The 20,611-nt window shown below is 41.1% G+C and overlaps 1 protein-coding gene and 2 long non-coding RNA genes across 4 annotated transcripts in view; 1 reads left to right on the top strand and 2 right to left on the bottom strand.

Moving 5' to 3' along the window:
- LOC127917960 (serine/threonine-protein kinase/endoribonuclease IRE1-like) overlaps positions 1 to 6,590 on the bottom strand; it is a 10,361-nt gene extending 3,771 nt beyond the window's left edge. The window contains exon 1 of the mRNA XM_052501119.1: positions 6,443 to 6,590. The gene's annotated coding sequence lies outside the window, so the exon portion shown is untranslated. The remainder of the gene's footprint in view (positions 1 to 6,442) is intronic.
- Positions 6,591 to 11,409: 4,819 nt separating this feature from the next.
- LOC127917962 (uncharacterized) lies at positions 11,410 to 13,212 on the top strand. Of its 2 annotated transcripts, none has more exons than XR_008098127.1 (3): positions 11,410 to 11,421; positions 12,603 to 12,659; positions 13,043 to 13,212. It is a non-coding gene; the product is annotated as an uncharacterized LOC127917962 (long non-coding RNA). The 2 variants fall into 2 exon arrangements; XR_008098128.1 differs by having other exon boundaries at positions 13,002 to 13,083.
- A 2,831-nt stretch (positions 13,213 to 16,043) lies between these two features.
- Positions 16,044 to 19,957, bottom strand: LOC127917961 (uncharacterized). Its single transcript, XR_008098126.1, has 3 exons — positions 19,776 to 19,957; positions 18,772 to 18,873; positions 16,044 to 16,068 (listed from the first exon to the last, which is right to left on the bottom strand). It is a non-coding gene; the product is annotated as an uncharacterized LOC127917961 (long non-coding RNA).
- Between the last annotated feature and the right edge of the window lie 654 nt (positions 19,958 to 20,611).

Below are 20,611 nucleotides of genomic sequence, written 5' to 3' on the forward strand. Positions count from 1 at the left end.
CGGAACAGTGATCGTACAAAGTAACCACAAACAGCTTCAGCTGGACTTTCACCTAATCAAAGTATTAGCCCAACAGGAGAAGCTCTCCCTTGATAAAGATACCCCCACCCCGAGCGGGTCAAACCAGAGCTCTTCATTATGTAACACCACAGACGAGCAACCCCCAGCGGAGAGTCAACCTCCCAGCACAGACTACCACTCCCTCATTGAAATGAAGGACAAATTCACCCAGCTGGAGGTAAGACAGGTGGAGCTGGAACAGCAGGTGATTACACTTCAGTCAGCACAGACCCAGACAACAGTCCAGCACAACAACACCCCCTTAACCAGACCCGGAGAGCTGGAGGTGGACAGAGACATATCTGCACTCTGGACTGTGGTGAGACAACTTCAACAGGAGAAAGAGCAGAATCAGGAGAAGAACAGAACACTGGAGAGGGTCGGACTGCTGGAGGAGAGGTTGAGGGGAATGGAGGAGAGGGTGAGGGGGACAGAGGAGAGGTTGAGGGGGACAGAGGAGAGGTTGAGGGGGACGGCGTGTGACAGAGAACAACCCACTAGAGAGGTGGCCACCCCCACAGAGAAGCCAGCAGAACAGCCCACCCCAGCACCTGACAAAAGTTTCGACACCACAGCAGAACAGTCCACACCAGACCCTGACCATAGAGTCGACACCACAGCAGAACAGACAAATGAAGAACCACAAGCCCAGCGGCTCTCACCCCCTCCGAGCACCCCCCCTGTCAGCCACCCTGATAGCCCTTCTGACAACCCCTCACACCCACTGAGGACAAACACAAGACACAGATTGTACTACTTATGGACTCAAATGGGAAATATATAGAAGAAAAAAAACTTTTTCCCAAACATAGTGTGTCTAAACTCTGGTGTCCAAACACCCAGCGTGCCCTCGACCTTCTGTCTGAGGACCAACTAGGTTCACCCAGCCACATAATAATACACACAGGCACAAACGACCTGAGAGCACAGCAGGAAAGGGTGGCAACAGCACTGAAGGAGTGATTGAAAAGGCTTCTTCTACTTTCCCCAATGCACAAGTGGTTATCTCCACCCTGCTACCACGAAAAGACTTCCACCCTGCCACAATACAGCGGGTAAACGCAAGTATTTCCCGTGACTGTGCCTCAAAACCAAATGTTTTCCTGGCCCACCACTCCACCCTGGACTTGAACAGCCTCTATGACCAGGTCCACCTCTACAAGGCAGCAGTGCCCACCTTTGCCAGGACCCTAAAGGACATCGCTCTCAAACGTATCCCCAACACTTCACACAGGAGCAACAGATCAATAGACTCTCCACCCAGACCAGCGAGACACCCTCCCAGACCTGCAGGACCCCCTGGACCTACACATAGAGGACCCACGCCAAGAGGAATTACATCCAGACCACAGTACACCCAGACACATCCACACCCCCCACCCCAACCAATCAACACCCCCACGTCAACCATGCCCACACCCCATTTAGGCCCCTCAGATCAGACCTATGCCACTCCTGCCCACCCCATGCACCCCACCCCCGCAAAGAGGGCCTCAACATGGAAGCCACACATACGCCCAGGTAGTGAGCGGGCAAACAGTCCCAACCCCCACTCTCACACTCGCCCAAGCCAATAGCATGTACCAGATGCTCAGCAGGCTCTGCTCACACTTACTGGCCTGAGGCCAAACCACACGACCAACAACATTGGACATTCTATGGAACAAAAGCCTTCACTATATCATCCTGGAATATCCAAGGCCTGAGGTCATCTGCCTTTGGCCTAAAGAGCAGAAACCCGGACTTCACCAAAGAAATCGGTAACACAGACATTGTCATCCTGCAAGAAACCTGGTATAGAGGAGACGGACCCACTGGTTGCCCTCTAGGTTACAGAGAGCTGGTAGTCCCATCCACCAAACTACCAGGTGTGAAACAGGGAAGGGACTCAGGGGGTATGCTAATTTGGTATAGAGCAGACCTAACTCACTCCATTAAATTAATCAAAACAGGAACATTCTACATTTGGCTAGAAATTCAAAGGAAATTATCCTAACAGAGAAAAATGTCCTCCTGTGTGCTACCTATATCCCCCACTAGAATCCCCATATTTTAATGAAGACAGCTTCTCCATCCTGGAGGCGAAATCAATCATTTCCAGGCCCAGGGACATGTACTAGTCTGTGGCGACCTAAATGCCAGAACCGGACAAGAACCTGACACCCTCAGCACACAGGGGGACAAACATCTGCCTGGAGGTGACAGCATCCCCCTCCACATATGCCCCCTAGGCACAACTATGACAACATAACCAACAAAAACGGGTCACAACTCCTGCAGCTCTGTCGCACGCTGGGTATGTACATAGTCAACGGTAGGCTTCGAGGGGACTCCTATGGTAGATACACCTATAGCTCATCTCTTGGCAGTAGTACTGTAGACTACTTTATCACTGACCTCAACCCAGAATCTCTCAGAGCGTTCACAGTCAGTCCACTAACACCCCTATCAGACCACAGCAAAATCACAGTCTACTTAAACAGAGCAATACTCAACCACGAGGCATCAAAGCCAAAGGAACTGAGTAACATTAAGAAATGCTATAGGTGGAAGGAATGCAGTTTGGAAACCTACCAAAAACAATTAGGCAACAACAAATTCAATCCCTTTTAGACAATTTCCTGGGTAAAACGTTCCACTGTAATAGTGAAGGTGTAAACTTGGCAGTAGAAAATCTTAACAGTATATTTGACCTCTCAGCTTCCCTATCAAATCTAAAAATCTCAAATAGAAAACCGAAGAAAATTAACAATAATGACAAATGGTTTGATGAGGAATGCAAAAATCTAAGAAAGAAATTGAGAAACCTGTCCAACCAAAAACATAGAGACCCGGAAAACCTGAGTCTACGCCTTCACTATGGTGAATCACTAAAACAATACAGAAACACACTATGGAAAAAGAAGGAACAGCATGTCAGAAATCAGCTCAATGCAATTGAAGAATCCATAGACTCTAACCACTTCTGGGAAAATTGGAAAACACTAAACAAACAACAACACGAAGAATTATCTATCCAAAATGGAGATGTCTGGGTAAACCACTTCTCCAATCTTTTTGGTTCTATAACAAAGAACAAAGAGCAAAAACATATACATGATCAACTACAGATCTTAGAATCAACTATTAAAGACTACCAGAACCCACTGGATTCTCCAATTACATTGAATGAGTTACAGGACAAAATAAAAACCCTCCAACCCAAAAAAGGCCTGTGGTGTCGATGGTATCCTCAATGAAATGATCAAATATACAGACAACAAATTCCAACTGGCTATACTAAAACTCTTTAACATCATACTTAGCTCTGGCATCTTCCCCAATATTTGGAACCAAGGACTGATCACCCCAATCCACAAAAGTGGAGACAAATTTGACCCCAATAACTACCGTGGAATATGTGTCAACAGTAACCTTGGGAAAATCCTCTGCATTATTATTAACAGCAGACTCGTACATTTCCTCAATGAAAACAATGTACTGAGCAAATGTCAAATTGGCTTTTTACCAAATTACCGTACAACAGACCATGTATTCACCCTGCACACCTTAATTGACAACCAAACAAACCAAAACAAAGGCAAAGTCTTCTCATGCTTTGTTGATTTCAAAAAGCCTTCGACTCAATTTGGCATGAGGGTCTGCTATACAAACTGATGGAAAGTGGTGTTGGGGTAAAACATATGACATTATAAAATCCATGTACACAAACAACAAGTGTGCGGTTAAAATTGGCAAAAAACACACACATTTCTTCACACAGGGTCGTGGGGTTAGACAGGGATGCAGCTTAAGCCCCACCCTCTTCAACATATATATCAACGAACTGGCGCGGGCACTAGAAAAGTCTGCAGCACCCGGCCTCCCCTGCTAGAATCCGAAGTCAAATGTCTGCTGTTTGCTGATGATCTGGTGCTTCTGTCACCAACCAAGGAGGGCCTACAGCAGCACCTAGATCTTATGCACAGATTCTGTCAGACCTGGGCCCTGACAGTAAATCTCAGTAAGACCAAAATAATGGTGTTCCAAAAAGGTCGAGTCACCAGGACCACAAATACAAATTCCATCTCGACACTGTTGCCCTAGAGCACACAAAAACTATACATACCTTGGCCTAAACATCAGCGCCACAGGTAACTTCCACAAAGCTGTGAACGATCTGAGAGACAAGGCAAGAAGGGCATTCTATGCCATCAAAAGAAACATAAATTTCAACATACCAATTAGGATTTGGCTAAAAATACTTGAATCAGTCATAGAGCCCATTGCCCTTTATGGTTGTGAGGTCTGGGGTCCGCTCACCAACCAAGACTTCACAAAATGGGACAAACACCAAATTGAGACTCTGCACGCAGAATTCTGCAAAAATATCCTCCGTGTACAACGTAAAACACCAAATAATGCATGCAGAGCAGAATTAGGCCGATACCCACTAATTATCAAAATCCAGAAAAAGAGCCATTAAATTCTACAACCACCTAAAAGGAAGCGATTCACAAACCTTCCATAACAAAGCCATCACAAACAGAGAGATGAACCTGGAGAAGAGTCCCTAAGCAAACTGGTCCTGGGGCTCTGTTCACAAACACAAACACACCCTACAGAGCCCCAGGACAACAGCACAATTAGACCCAACCAAATCATGAGAAAACAAAAGATAATTACTTAACACATTGGAAAGAATTAACAAAAAAACAGAGCAAACTAGAATGCTATTTGGCCCTACACAGAGAGTACACAGCGGCAGAATACCTGACCACTGTGACTGACCCAAAATTAAGGAAAGCTTTGACTATGTACAGACTCAGTGAGCATAGCCTTGCTATTGAGAAAGGCCGCCGTAGGCAGACATGGCTCTCAGAGAAGACAGGCTATGTGCTCACTGCCCACAAAATGAGGTGGAAACTGAGCTGCACTTCCTAACCTCCTGCCCAATGTATGACCATATTAGAGAGACATATTTCCCCCAGATCACACAGATCCACAAAGAATTCGAAAACATATCCAATTTTGAAAAACTCCCATACCTACTGGGTGAAATTCCACAGTGTGCCATCACAGCAGCAAGATTTGTGACCTGTTGCCACGAGAAAAGGGCAACCAGTGAAGAACAAACACCATTGTAAATACAACCCATATTTATGCTTATTTATTTTATCTTGTGTCCTTTAATTATTTGTACATTGTGTATATATGTATATATATATATATATATATATATATATGTATATATATATATGTATATATATATATATATATATAATATGACATTTGTAATGTCTTTACTGTTTTGAAACTGTTATGTGTAATGTTTACTGTTAATTTTTGTTGTTTTTCACTTTATATATTCACTTTGTATGTTGTCTACCTCACTTGCTTTGGCAATGTTAACACATGTTTCCCATGCCAATAAAGCCCTTGAATTGAATTTAATTGAATTGAGAGAGAGAGAGAGAGAGAGAGCTGTGTGTCTCTGGGTGGTTACTGTGTTGTTGGAGCCTGGTGGGTAGTTACCTACTGGTTGTTCAGTGTGTTGGTGGAGCCTGGTGGGTAGTTACCTATAGAGCCTGGTGGGTAGTTACCTACTGGTTGTTCAGTGTGTTGGTGGAGCCTGGTGGGTAGTTACCTATAGAGCCTGGTGGGTAGTTACCTATAGAGCCTGGTGGGTAGTTACCTATGAGGAGCCACTGGTTGTTCAGTGTGTTGGTGGAGCCTGGTGGGTAGTTACCTATAGAGCCTGGTGGGTAGTTACCTATAGAGCCTGGTGGGTAGTTACCTATAGAGCCTGGTGGGTAGTTACCTATAGAGCCTGGTGGGTAGTTACCTATAGAGCCTGGTGGGTAGTTACCTATAGAGCCTGGTGGGTAGTTACCTATAGAGCCTGGTGGGTAGTTACCTATAGAGCCTGGTGGGTAGTTACCTATAGAGCCTGGTGGGTAGTTACCTATAGAGCCTGGTGGGTAGTTACCTATAGAGCCTGGTGGGTAGTTACCTATAGAGCCCGGTGGGTAGTTACCTATAGAGCCTGGCGGGTAGTTACCTATAGAGCCTGGTGGGTAGTTACCTATAGAGCCTGGTGGGTAGTTACCTATAGAGCCTGGTGGGTAGTTACCTATAGAGCCTGGTGGGTAGTTACCTATAGAGCCTGGTGGGTAGTTACCTATAGAGCCTGGTGGGTAGTTACCTATAGAGCCTGGCGGGTAGTTACCTATGAGGAGCCACTGGTTGTTCAGTGTGTTGGTGGAGCCTGGCGGGTAGTTACCTATAGAGCCTGGTGGGTAGTTACCTATAGAGCCTGGTGGGTAGTTACCTATAGAGCCTGGTGGGTAGTTACCTATAGAGCCTGGTGGGTAGTTACCTATAGAGCCTGGCGGGTAGTTACCTATGAGGAGCCACTGGTTGTTCAGTGTGTTGGTGGAGCCTGGCGGGTATCGTACGTCAGTAGACGGGATGATCTCACACTCTCCCTCCTCTCTAACCGTCACCTCCTCGGTCTCCGGTCCCTCGATACGCGCCAGTGTCAAGCCCCGCGGCTGCCGTGGCAACACATCAATCAATACATCAACGTATCAGCCAATCCAATTCAGAGAGAACACTTCTAACCATTATGACATCACAGTACTGAGACTAAAAACACTCCTGATTGGCTGCTGTGTGTTCTGTAGACATGCTGATTGGCTGCTGTGTGTTGTGTAGACATTCTGATTGGCTGCTGTGTGTTGTGTTGACATTCTGATTGGCTGATGTGTGTTGTGTTGACATGCTGATTGGCTGCTGTGTGTTGTGTAGACATGCTGATTGGCTGCTATGTGTTGTGTAGACATGCTGATTGGCTGCTGTGTGTTGTGTTGACATGCTGATTGGCTGCTGTGTGTTGTGTAGACATGCTGATTGGCTGCTGTGTGTTGTGTAGACATGCTGATTGGCTGCTGTATGTTGTGTAGACATGCTGATTGGCTGCTGTGTGTTGTGTAGACATGCTGATTGGCTGCTGTGTGTTGTGTAGACATGCTGATTGGCTGCTGTGTGTTGTGTAGACATGCTGATTGGCTGCTGTGTCAGTCTGTCATTTTTTTTTTTAAAGAGCAGTTGTTCCTAATGTTTTGTCCACTCTTTTTTTGTTGCTGTTGATTGACAGCTGTACTGACCACTAGAGACTCCGTCGTGAACCAGAGAGGTGGAGGCGTACAGATGAGAATCCAGCTTCCCCACATACAGAGTGGGCCTAAAACACACAAGACAAATGACATAAAGAATGACAGGAAAAATAAGGTTTTAAACACCTTCAATTACATTGTAATGCAACCCATTAAGAAAATGACTGTAAAACGGTTAAAATCCCTGTGGTTGACGAGGAATTGAACAAATTGTATGGTTGTAGAGGATGAGGCAAAAAGAATGGCAAATAAGTCTGGCTGTACAACCGATTGGCAAACATACTGCAAATTGAGAAATCATGTGACTAAACTGATTAAAAAGAAGAAACTAAACTATGAAACAAAGATAAATTACATAAAGATGTATAATAAAAAGCTTTGGAGAACCTTGAATGGCATTTTGGGGGGAAGAAAGGCTAACAGAACACAGAGCATGTTATTTAATGGAAGCCTCTCCAACATAATCGAGGTAGAATCAGGACTTCCCCAGGGCAGCTGTCTAGGCCCCTTACTAGTAGAATCAGGAATTCCCCAGGGCAGCTGTCAAGGCCCCTTACTGGTAGAATCAGGAATTCCCCAGGGCAGCTGTCAAGGCCCCTTACTAGTAGAATCAGGAATTCCCCACGGCAGCTGTTTAGGCCCCTTACTTTTTTCAATCTTTACTAACGACATACCACTAGCTTTTGAGTGAAGCCAGTGTGTCTATATATGCGGATGACTCAACACTATACACGTCAGCTACTACATCGACCGAAATGACTGCAACACTTAACAAAGAGCTGCAGTTAGTTTCAGAACGGGTGGCGAGGAATTAATAATAGTTATACGATAGTCCTAAATCATTTAAGAACAACTAAAAGTATTTGGGGCAAATCATTCATGAAACCCTAAAGCTCAACTAAATCTTGTAATAAATAATGTGGAAATTGAGCAAATTGAGGTGATTAAACTACTCTTACACTGCTGTCTGTCTGTCTGTCTGTCTGTCTGTCTGTCTGTCTGTCTGTGTCACCTCCACCTCCACCTGTCTGTCTGTCTGTCTGTCTGTCACCTGTCTGTCTGTCTGTCTGTCTGTCTGTCTGTCTGTCTGTCTGTCTGTCTGTCTGTCTGTCTGTGTCTGTCCACCTCCACCTGTCTGTCTGTCTGTCTGTCTGTCTGTCTGTCTGTCTGTCTGTCTGTCTGTCTGTCTGTCTGTCTCTTACACCAGCTGTGTGTGTGCTGGCCTGCTCCGTGACAAACTGGTAGCTCCACTTCATGGTGTGTGTGTCGTGGGACGAGAAGGTGAGGTAACGCAGCGTCTCCATGGCAACTGACAGGTGAGGGGCGTGTCTCAGAGAGTCCTGGCTGTACAGGTACACCCCACCACAGGTGACCCATAGTTTTGCATCCACAGGACGTCACCTGGGATAGAGGAGAGGGGGTTAGCGACAGAGAGAGAGGAGAGGAGGGTTAGAGACATAGAGAGAGAGAGAGGAGGGTTAGGTGTAACAGGGTTTATTGTAACAGGTGTTTATTGAAGCAGGTGTTTCTTGTAACAGGTCTGTCAGGTGTTTATTGTAGCAGGTGTTTATTGTAACAGGCCTGTCAGGTGTTTATTGTAACAGGTGTTTATTGTAACAGGCCTGTCAGGTGTTTATTGTAACAGGTGTTTATTGTAACAGGTGTTTATTGTAACAGGTGTTTATTGTAACAGGCCTGTCAGGTGTTTATTGTAACAGGTCTGTCAGGTGTTTATTGTAACAGGTGTTTATTGTAACAGGCCTGTCAGGTGTTTATTGTAACAGGTGTTTATTGTAACAGGCCTGTCAGGTGTTTATTGTAAACAGGTGTTTATTGTAACAGGTGTTTATTGTAACAGGTCTGTCAGGTGTTTATTGTAACAGGTGTTTATTGTAACAGGCCTGTCAGGTGTTTATTGTAACAGGTGTTTATTGTACACAGGTGTTTATTGTAACAGGCCTGTCAGGTGTTTATTGTAACAGGTCTGTCAGGTGTTTATTGTAACAGGTGTTTATTGTAACAGGTGTTTATTGTAACAGGCCTGTCAGGTGTTTATTGTAGCAGGTGTTTATTGTAACAGGCCTGTCAGGTGTTTATTGTAAGCAGGTGTTTATTGTAACAGGTGTTTATTGTAGCAGGTGTTTATTGTAACAGACTTGTCAGGTGTTTATTGTAACAGGTGTTTATTGTAACAGGTGTTTATTGTAACAGGCTTGTCAGGTGTTTATTGTATTGCAGGTGTTTATTGTAACAGGCCTGTCAGGTGTTTATTGTAGCAGGTGTTTATTGTAACAGGCCTGTCAGGTGTTTATTGTAACAGGTGTTTATTGTAACAGGCCTGTCAGGTGTTTATTGTAGCAGGCCTGTCAGGTGTTTATTGTAACAGGCCTGTCAGGTGTTTATTGTAAGGTCTGTCAGGTGTTTATTGTAACAGGTGTTTATTGTAACAGGCCTGTCAGGTGTTTATTGTAACAGGTGTTTATTGTAACAGGTGTTTATTGTAACAGGCCTGTCAGGTGTTTATTGTAGCAGGTGTTTATTGTAACAGGTGTTTATTGTAACAGGCCTGTCAGGTGTTTATTGTAACAGGTGTTTATTGTAACAGGTGTTTATTGTAACAGGTGTTTATTGTAACAGGCCTCAAGTGTTTATTGTAACAGGTGTTTATTGTAGCAGGTGTTTATTGTAACAGGTGTTTATTGTAACAGGCCTGTCAGGTGTTTATTGTAACAGGCCTGTCAGGTGTTTATTGTAAGCAGGTGTTTATTGTAACAGGTGTTTATTGTAACAGGCCTGTCAGGTGTTTATTGTAACAGTCAGGTGTTTATTGTAACAGGTGTTTATTGTAACAGGTGTTTATTGTAACAGGTGTTTATTGTAACAGGTCTGTCAGGTGTTTATTGTAACAGGTGTTTATTGTAACAGGCCTGTCAGGTGTTTATTGTAACAGGTCTGTCAGGTGTTTATTGTAACAGGCCTGTCAGGTGTTTATTGTAACAGGTGTTTATTGTAACAGGTGTTTATTGTAACAGGCCTGTCAGGTGTTTATTGTAGCAGGTGTTTATTGTAACAGGTGTTTATTGTAACAGGCCTGTCAGGTGTTTATTGTAGCAGGTGTTTATTGTAACAGGCCTGTCAGGTGTTTATTGTAACAGGTGTTTATTGTAACAGGTGTTTATTGTAACAGGCCTGTCAGGTGTTTATTGTAACAGGTGTTTATTGTAACAGGCCTGTCAGGTGTTTATTGTAACAGGTGTTTATTGTAACAGGTGTTTATTGTAACAGGTGTTTATTGTAACAGGCCTGTCAGGTGTTTATTGTAACAGGTGTTTATTGTAACAGGCCTGTCAGGTGTTTATTGTAACAGGTGTTTATTGTAACAGGTGTTTATTGTAAACAGGTGTTTATTGTAACAGGTGTTTATTGTAACAGGCCTGTCAGGTGTTTATTGTAACAGGTGTTTATTGTTTATTGTAGCAGGTGTTTATTGTAACAGGCCTGTCAGGTGTTTATTGTAACAGGTGTTTATTGTAACAGGTGTTTATTGTAACAGGTGTTTATTGTAACAGGCCTGTCAGGTGTTTATTGTAACAGGTGTTTATTGTAACAGGTGTTTATTGTAGCAGGCCTGTCAGGTGTTTATTGTAACAGGTGTTTATTGTAACAGGCCTGTCAGGTGTTTATTGTAACAGGTGTTTATTGTAACAGGCCTGTCAGGTGTTTATTGTAACAGGTGTTTATTGTATTGTAAGGCCTGTCAGGTGTTTATTGTAACAGGCCTGTCAGGTGTTTATTGTAACAGGTGTTTATTGTAACAGGTGTTTATTGTAACAGGTCTGTCAGGTGTTTATTGTAACAGGTGTTTATTGTAACAGGCCTGTTTATTGTAGCAGGCCTGTCAGGTGTTTATTGTAACAGGCCTGTCAGGTGTTTATTGTAACAGGTGTTTATTGTACAGGTGTTTATTGTAACAGGCCTGTCAGGTGTTTATTGTAACAGGTGTTTATTGTAACAGGTGTTTATTGTAACAGGTCTGTCAGGTGTTTATTGTAACAGGTGTTTATTGTAACAGGCCTGTCAGGTGTTTATTGTAACAGGCCTGTCAGGTGTTTATTGTAACAGGCCTGTCAGGTGTTTATTGTAACAGGTGTTTATTGTAACAGGTGTTTATTGTAACAGGCCTGTCAGGTGTTTATTGTAGCAGGTGTTTATTGTAACAGGTGTTTATTGTAACAGGTGTTTATTGTAACAGGCTTGTCAGGTGTTTATTGTAACAGGTGTTTATTGTAACAGGCCTGTCAGGTGTTTATTGTAAGCAGGTGTTTATTGTAACAGGCCTGTCAGGTGTTTATTGTAGCAGGTGTTTATTGTAACAGGCCTGTCAGGTGTTTATTGTAGCAGGTGTTTATTGTAGCAGGTGTTTATTGTAACAGGTGTTTATTGTAGCAGGTGTTTATTGTAACAGGCCTGTCAGGTGTTTATTGTAACAGGTGTTTATTGTAACAGGCCTGTCAGGTGTTTATTGTAACAGGTGTTTATTGTAACAGGTGTTTATTGTAACAGGCCTGTCAGGTGTTTATTGTAACAGGTATTTATTGTAACAGGCCTGTCAGGTGTTTATTGTAACAGGCCTGTCAGGTATTTATTGTAACAGGTGTTTATTGTAGCAGGCCTGTCAGGTGTTTATTGTAACAGGTGTTTATTGTAACAGGCCTGTCAGGTGTTTATTGTAACAGGCCTGTCAGGTGTTTATTGTAACAGGCCTGTCAGGTGTTTATTGTAACAGGCCTGTCAGGTGTTTATTGTAACAGGTGTTTATTGTAACAGGTGTTTATTGTAGCAGGCCTGTCAGGTGTTTATTGTAACAGGTGTTTATTGTAACAGGTGTTTATTGTAACAGGCCTGTCAGGTGTTTATTGTAGCAGGTGTTTATTGTAACAGGCCTGTCAGGTGTTTATTGTAACAGGCCTGTAACAGGTGTTTATTGTAACAGGTCTGTCAGGTGTTTATTGTAACAGGTCTGTCAGGTGTTTATTGTAACAGGCCTGTCAGGTGTTTATTGTAACAGGTGTTTAACAGGCCTGTCAGGTGTTTATTGTAACAGGCCTGTCAGGTGTTTATTGTAACAGGCCTGTCAGGTGTTTATTGTAACAGGTGTTTATTGTAACAGGCCTGTCAGGTGTTTATTGTAACAGGTATTTATTGTAACAGGCCTGTCAGGTGTTTATTGTAACAGTGCCTGTCAGGTGTTTATTGTAACAGGCCTGTCAGGTGTTTATTGTAACAGGTGTTTATTGTAGCAGGCCTGTCAGGTGTTTATTGTAACAGGTGTTTATTGTAGCAGGTGTTTATTGTAGCAGGCCTGTCAGGTGTTTATTGTAACAGGTGTTTATTGTAACAGGTGTTTATTGTAGCAGGTGTTTATTGTAACAGGCTTGTCAGGTGTTTATTGTAGCAGGTGTTTATTGTAACAGGCCTGTCAGGTGTTTATTGTAACAGGTGTTTATTGTAACAGGCCTGTCAGGTGTTTATTGTAGCAGGTGTTTATTGTAACAGGCCTGTCAGGTGTTTATTGTAACAGGTGTTTATTGTAACAGGTGTTTATTGTAACAGGCCTGTCAGGTGTTTATTGTAGCAGGTGTTTATTGTACCAGGTGTTTATTGTAGCAGGTGTTTATTGTAACAGGCCTGTCAGGTGTTTATTGTAACAGGTGTTTATTGTAACAGGTGTTTATTGTAACAGGCCTGTCAGGTGTTTATTGTAACAGGTGTTTATTGTACCAGGTGTTTATTGTAGCAGGTGTTTATTGTAACAGGCCTGTCAGGTGTTTATTGTAGCAGGTGTTTATTGTAACAGGCCTGTCAGGTGTTTATTGTAGCAGGTGTTTATTGTAACAGGCCTGTCAGGTGTTTATTGTAACAGGCCTGTCAGGTGTTTATTGTAGCAGGTGTTTATTGTAACAGGCCTGTCAGGTGTTTATTGTAACAGGTGTTTATTGTAACAGGTGTTTATTGTAACAGGCCTGTCAGGTGTTTATTGTAACAGGTATTTATTGTAACAGGCCTGTCAGGTGTTTATTGTAACAGGCCTGTCAGGTGTTTATTGTAACAGGCCTGTCAGGTGTTTATTGTAGCAGGCCTGTCAGGTGTTTATTGTAACAGGTGTTTATTGTAACAGGTGTTTATTGTAACAGGCCTGTCAGGTGTTTATTGTAACAGGTGTTTATTGTAACAGGCCTGTCAGGTGTTTATTGTAACAGGTGTTTATTGTAACAGGTGTTTATTGTAACAGGCCTGTCAGGTGTTTATTGTAACAGGTATTTATTGTAACAGGCCTGTCAGGTGTTTATTGTAACAGGCCTGTCAGGTGTTTATTGTAGCAGGTGTTTATTGTAACAGGCCTGTCAGGTGTTTATTGTAACAGGTGTTTATTGTAACAGGTGTTTATTGTAACAGGCCTGTCAGGTGTTTATTGTAACAGGTGTTTATTGTAGCAGGTGTTTATTGTAACAGGCCTGTCAGGTGTTTATTGTAACAGGTGTTTATTGTAACAGGTGTTTATTGTAACAGGCCTGTCAGGTGTTTATTGTAGCAGGCCTGTCAGGTGTTTATTGTAACAGGTGTTTATTGTAACAGGTGTTTATTGTAACAGGCCTGTCAGGTGTTTATTGTAACAGGTGTTTATTGTAACAGGTGTTTAGGTGTAACAGGCCTGTCAGGTGTTTATTGTAACAGGCCTGTCAGGTGTTTATTGTAACAGGTGTTTATTGTAGCAGGTGTTTATTGTAACAGGCCTGTCAGGTGTTTATTGTAACAGGTGTTTATTGTAACAGGTGTTTATTGTAACAGGCCTGTCAGGTGTTTATTGTAACAGGTGTTTATTGTAGCAGGTGTTTATTGTAACAGGCCTGTCAGGTGTTTATTGTAGCAGGTGTTTATTGTTTAGCAGGTGTTTATTGTAACAGGCCTGTCAGGTGTTTATTGTAGCAGGTGTTTATTGTAACAGGTGTTTATTGTAACAGGCCTGTCAGGTGTTTATTGTAACAGGTGTTTATTGTAACAGGTGTTTATTGTAACAGGCCTGTGAGGTGTTTATTGTAGCAGGTGTTTATTGTAACAGGTGTTTATTGTAACAGGTGTTTATTGTAACAGGTCTGTCAGGTGTTTATTGTAACAGGCCTGTCAGGTGTTTATTGTAACAGGTCTGTCAGGTGTTTATTGTAACAGGTCTGCCAGATGTTTATTGTAGCAGGTGTTTATTGTAACAGGTGTTTATTGTAACAGGTCTGTCAGGTGTTTATTGTAACAGGTGTTTATTGTAACAGGCCTGTCAGGTGTTTATTGTAGCAGGTGTTTATTGTAACAGGCCTGTCAGGTGTTTATTGTAACAGGCCTGTCAGGTGTTTATTGTAACAGGTGTTTATTGTAACAGGTGTTTATTGTAACAGGTGTTTATTGTAACAGGCCTGTCAGGTGTTTATTGTAGCAGGTGTTTATTGTAACAGGTGTTTATTGTAACAGGTCTGTCAGGTGTTTATTGTAACAGGTGTTTATTGTAACAGGTGTTTATTGTAACAGGCCTGTCAGGTGTTTATTGTAACAGGTGTTTATTGTAACAGGCCTGTCAGGTGTTTATTGTAACAGGTGTTTATTGTAACAGGTCTGTCAGGTGTTTATTGTAACAGGCCTGTCAGGTGTTTATTGTAACAGGTCTGTCAGGTGTTTATTGTAACAGGTCTGCCAGATGTTTATTGTAGCAGGTGTTTATTGTAACAGGTGTTTATTGTAACAGGTCTGTCAGGTGTTTATTGTAACAGGTGTTTATTGTAACAGGTGCTTATTGTAACAGGCCTGTCAGGTGTTTATTGTAGCAGGTGTTTATTGTAACAGGCCTGTCAGGTGTTTATTGTAACAGGTGTTTATTGTAACAGGCCTGTCAGGTGTTTATTGTAGCAGGTGTTTATTGTAACAAGTGTTTATTGTAACAGGTGTTTATTGTAACAGGCCTGTGAGGTGTTTATTGTAGCAGGTGTTTATTGTAACAGGCCTGTCAGGTGTTTATTGTAACAGGTGTTTATTGTAACAGGCCTGTCAGGTGTTTATTGTAACAGGTGTTTATTGTAACAGGCCTGTCAGGTGTTTATTGTAACAGGTGTTTATTGTAACAGGCCTGTCAGGTGTTTATTGTAACAGGTGTTTATTGTAACAGGTGTTTATTGTAACAGGCCTGTCAGGTGTTTATTGTAACAGGTGTTTATTGTAACAGGCCTGTCAGGTGTTTATTGTAACAGGCCTGTCAGGTGTTTATTGTAACAGGTGTTTATTGTAACAGGCCTGTCAGGTGTTTATTGTAACAGGTGTTTATTGTAACAGGCCTGTCAGGTGTTTATTGTAACAGGCCTGTGAGGTGTTTATTGTAGCAGGTGTTTATTGTAACAGGCCTGTCAGGTGTTTATTGTAACAGGTGTTTATTGTAACAGGTCTGTCAGGTGTTTATTGTAACAGGCCTGTCAGGTGTTTATTGTAGCAGGTGTTTATTGTAACAGGCCTGTCAGGTGTTTATTGTAACAGGTGTTTATTGGGAAACACAGTTATCTGTCTTATAGTGGTTAGGGAACACAGTAATTACCTGACTGGTAACCACCTGACTCTCTGTGTAACACGGTCACAGTAATGGGCCATCTCTGGTAGAAACAACTGACATTGTCATACTGTCACAGATTACTAGGTAAGTAGTATAATGGTCTATCTACTGTCACAGTACATTACCTGAGTATAATGGTGTACCTGACTCTCTGTACATTTACGGTCACCACCATGGTGTCACCACTGGAGACGAGATGGGCCATCTCTGGAGAAACAACTACATTATCATACTGTGCAGAACTAGATAAGTAGTATAATGGTGTATCTACTGGAGACGAGATGGGCCATCTCTGGAGAAACAACTACATTATCATACTGTGCAGAACTAGATAAGTAGTATAATGGTGTATCTACTGTAGTACAATATAGTATAATGGTGTATCTACTGTAGTACATTATAGTATAATGGTGTATCTACTGTAGACATTATAGTAGATGGGCCATCTACTGGAGAAACAATTACATTATCATACTGGTGCAGAACTAGATAATAGTATAATGGTGTATCTACTGTAGTACATTATGGGCCATATCTGGAGAAACAACTACATTATCATACTGTGCAGAACTAGATAAGTAGTATAATGGTGTATCTACTGTAGTACATTATAGTATAATGGTGTATCTACTGGAGTACGAGATGGGCCATATCTGGTGTATCTACTGTAGTACATTATCATACTGTGCAGAACTAGATAAGTAGTATAATGGTGTATCTACTGTAGTACGAGATGGGCCATCTCTGGAGAAATAACTACATTATCATACTGTGCAGAACTAGATTATAGTATAATGGTGTATCTACTGTAGTACATTATAGTATAATGGTGTATCTACTGTAGTACATTATAGTATAATGGGTTTATCTCTGGAGACAACAGTATACATGGTTATCATACTGTGCAGAACTAGATAAGTAGTATAATGGTGTATCTACTGGAGACGAGATGGGCCATCTCTGGAGAAACAACTACATTATCATACTGTGCAGAACTAGATAAGTAGTATAATGGTGTATCTACTGTAGTACAATATAGTATAATGGTGTATCTACTGTAGTACATTATAGTATAATGGTGTATCTACTGTAGTACATTATAGTATAATGGTGTATCTACTGTAGTACATTATAGTATAATGGTGTATCTACTGTAGTACATTATAGTATAGTGGTGTATCTACTGTAGTACATTATAGTATAATGGTGTATCTACTGTAGTACATTATAGTATAGTGGTGTATCTACTGTAGTACATTATAGTATAATGGTGTATCTACTGTAGTACATTATAGTATAGTGGTGTATCTACTGTAGTACATTATAGTATAGTGGTGTATCTACTGTAGTACATTATAGTATAATGGTGTATGTACTGTAGTACATTATAGTATAATGGTGTATCTACTGTAGTACATTATAGTATAATGGTGTATCTACTGTAGTACATCATAGTATAATGGTGTATCTACTGTAGTACATTATAGTATAGTGGTGTATCTACTGTAGTACATTATAGTATAGTGGTGTATCTACTGTAGTACATCATAGTATAATGGTGTATCTACTGTAGTACATTATAGTATAATGGTGTATCTACTGTAGTACATTATAGTATAATGGTGTATCTACTGTAGTACATTATAGTATAATGGTGTATCTACTGTAGTACATTATAGTATAATGGTGTATCTACTGTAGTACATTATAGTATAATGGTGTATCTACTGTAGTACATTATAGTATAATGGTGTATCTACTGTAGTACATCATAGTATAATGGTGTATCTACAGTAGTACATTATAGTATAGTGGTGTATCTACTGTAGTACATCATAGTATAATGGTGTATCTACTGTAGTACATTATAGTATAGTGGTGTATCTACTGTAGTACATCATAGTATAATGGTGTATCTACTGTAGTACATTATAGTATAATGGTGTATCTACTGTAGTACATTATAGTATAATGGTGTATCTACTGTAGTACATTATAGTATAATGGTGTATCTACTGTAGTACATCATAGTATAATGGTGTATCTACAGTAGTACATTATAGTATATGGTGTATCTACTGTAGTACATCATAGTATAATGGTGTATCTACTGTAGTACATTATAGTATCATTGTGTATCTACTGTAGTACATCATAGTATAATTGTGTATCTACTGTAGTACATTATAGTATAATTGTGTATCTACTGTAGTACATTATAGTATAATGGTGTATCTACTGTAGTACATTATAGTATAATGGTGTATCTACTGTAGTACATTATAGTATAATTGTGTACCTACTGTAGTACATTATAGTATAGTGTGTACCTACTGTAGTACATTATAGTATAATGGTGTATCTACTGTAGTACATTATAGTATAATTGTGTACCTACTGTAGTACATTATATTATCATTGTGTACCTACTGTGGTACATTATATTATCATTGTGTACCTACTGTAGTACATTATAGTATAATTGTGTACCTACTGTAGTACATTATATTATCATTGTGTACCTACTGTAGTACATTATATTATCATTGTGTACCTACTGTAGTACATTATAGTATAATTGTGTACCTACTGTAGTACATTATAGTATACATTGTGTACCTACTGTAGTACATTATAGTATCATTGTGTACCTACTGTAGTACATTATAGTATCATTGTGTACCTACTGTAGTACATTATATTATCATTGTGTACCTACTGTAGTACATTATAGTATAATTGTGTACCTACTGTAGTACATTATAGTATCATTGTGTACCTACTGTAGTACATTATATTATCATTGTGTACCTACTGTAGTACATTATAGTATAATTGTGTACCTCTGTAGTACATTATATTATCATTGTGTACGTACTGTAGTAGATTATATTATCATTGTGTACGTACTGTAGCCATGTTTCTCATCGTACGGCGGGGCAGAGTAGTCGTTGTATGTTGCGTTCCACCTCAGCTCCTGTGTCTTCGTATCATACATCGTTATCATGTACTCTGGAATAGGATAGAGTATAGTACTGTAAAGTAGAGTAGAGCTGAGGACAGTAGGGTACAGTAGAACTGAGTAGAGTAGAACAGAGTAGAGTAGAACAGAGTAGAGTAGAGTAGAGTAGAGTAGAGTAGAGTAGAGTAGAACTGAGTAGAATTGAGTAGAACTGAGTAGAGTAGAACTGAGTAGAGTAGAACTGAGTAGAGTACAGTACAACTAGTTGAAGAGTAGAGTAGAACTGAGTAGAGTAGAACTGAGTAGAGCTGAGTATAGTAGAACTGAATAGAGTAGGGTACAGTAGAACTGAGTAGAACTGAGTGGAACTGAGAAGAGTAGGGTACAGTAGAACTAGTAGAATAGAGTAGGGTACAGTAGAACTGAGTAGAACTGAGTGGAAGTGAGAACTGTAGAACTAGTAGAACTGAGTAGAGTAGAACTGAGTAGAGTAGAACTGAGTAGAACTGAGTAGAACTGAGTAGAGTAGAACTGAGTAGAGTAGAACTGAGTAGAGCTGAGTATAGTAGAACTGAATAGAGAAGGGTACAGTAGAACTGAGTAGAACTGAGTAGAGTAGGGTACAGTAGAACTAGTAGAATAGAGTAGGGTACAGTAGAACTGAGTAGAACTGAATAGAGTAGAACTGAGTAGAACTGAGTAGAGTAGAACTGAGTAGAGTACAGTACAACTAGTTGAAGAGTAGAGTAGAACTGAGTAGAGTAGAACTGAGTACAGTACAACTAGTTGAAGAGTAGAACTCAGTAGAGTAGAACTCAGTATTATTGACTAGGTGCCTGTCTGTCCTATGGTGTGTTGGAGACAGAATACAGTAGTATTAACTAGGTACCTGTCTGTCCTATGGTGTGTTGGGACCTTTGAGAGACAGAATACAGTAGTATTGACGAGGTACCTGTTCTTCCTATGTACAGCAGTGGTGCATTGGGGCAAATGGAGTCAGATGATGATGTGGAGAGGCTGGTCTGTTTCTCTCCTGTCTGGGGGTCCACCACGAACCATACATCCTGCTTCTTACCTAAACAGGTACAGACAGACACACAGACAGACACACAGACAGACAGACAGACAGACAGACAGACAGACACACAGACACACAGACACACACAGACAGACACACAGACAGACAGACAGACAGACAGACAGACAGACAGACACACAGACACAGACACAGACACAGACACAGACACAGACACAGACACAGACACAGACACACAGACACGCACACACGCACACATGTCCGCACACATTACTGATGTCCTGACAACACATTACTGATGTCCTGACAACACATTACTGATGTCCTGACAACACATTACTGATGTCCTGACACACTGATGTCCTGACACACATTACTGATGTCCTGACACACATTACTGATGTCCTGACAACACATTACTGATGTCCTGACACACATTACTGACTGACACACATTACTGACTGACAACACATTACTGATGTCCTGACAATGATTGACTGATGTCCTGACAACACATTACTGATGTCCTGACAACACATTACTGATGTCCTGACAACACATTACTGATGTCCTGACAACACATTACTGATGTCCTGACAACACATTACTGATGTCCTGACAACACATTACTGATGTCCTGACAACACATTACTGATGTCCTGACAACACATTACTGATGTCCTGACAACACATTACTGATGTCCTGACAACACATTACTGATGTCCTGACAACACATTACTGATGTCCTGAC

Source organism: Oncorhynchus keta, unplaced genomic scaffold (assembly GCF_023373465.1).
Source record: "Oncorhynchus keta strain PuntledgeMale-10-30-2019 unplaced genomic scaffold, Oket_V2 Un_contig_1253_pilon_pilon, whole genome shotgun sequence".
NCBI classification, from domain to species: domain Eukaryota; kingdom Metazoa; phylum Chordata; class Actinopteri; order Salmoniformes; family Salmonidae; genus Oncorhynchus; species Oncorhynchus keta.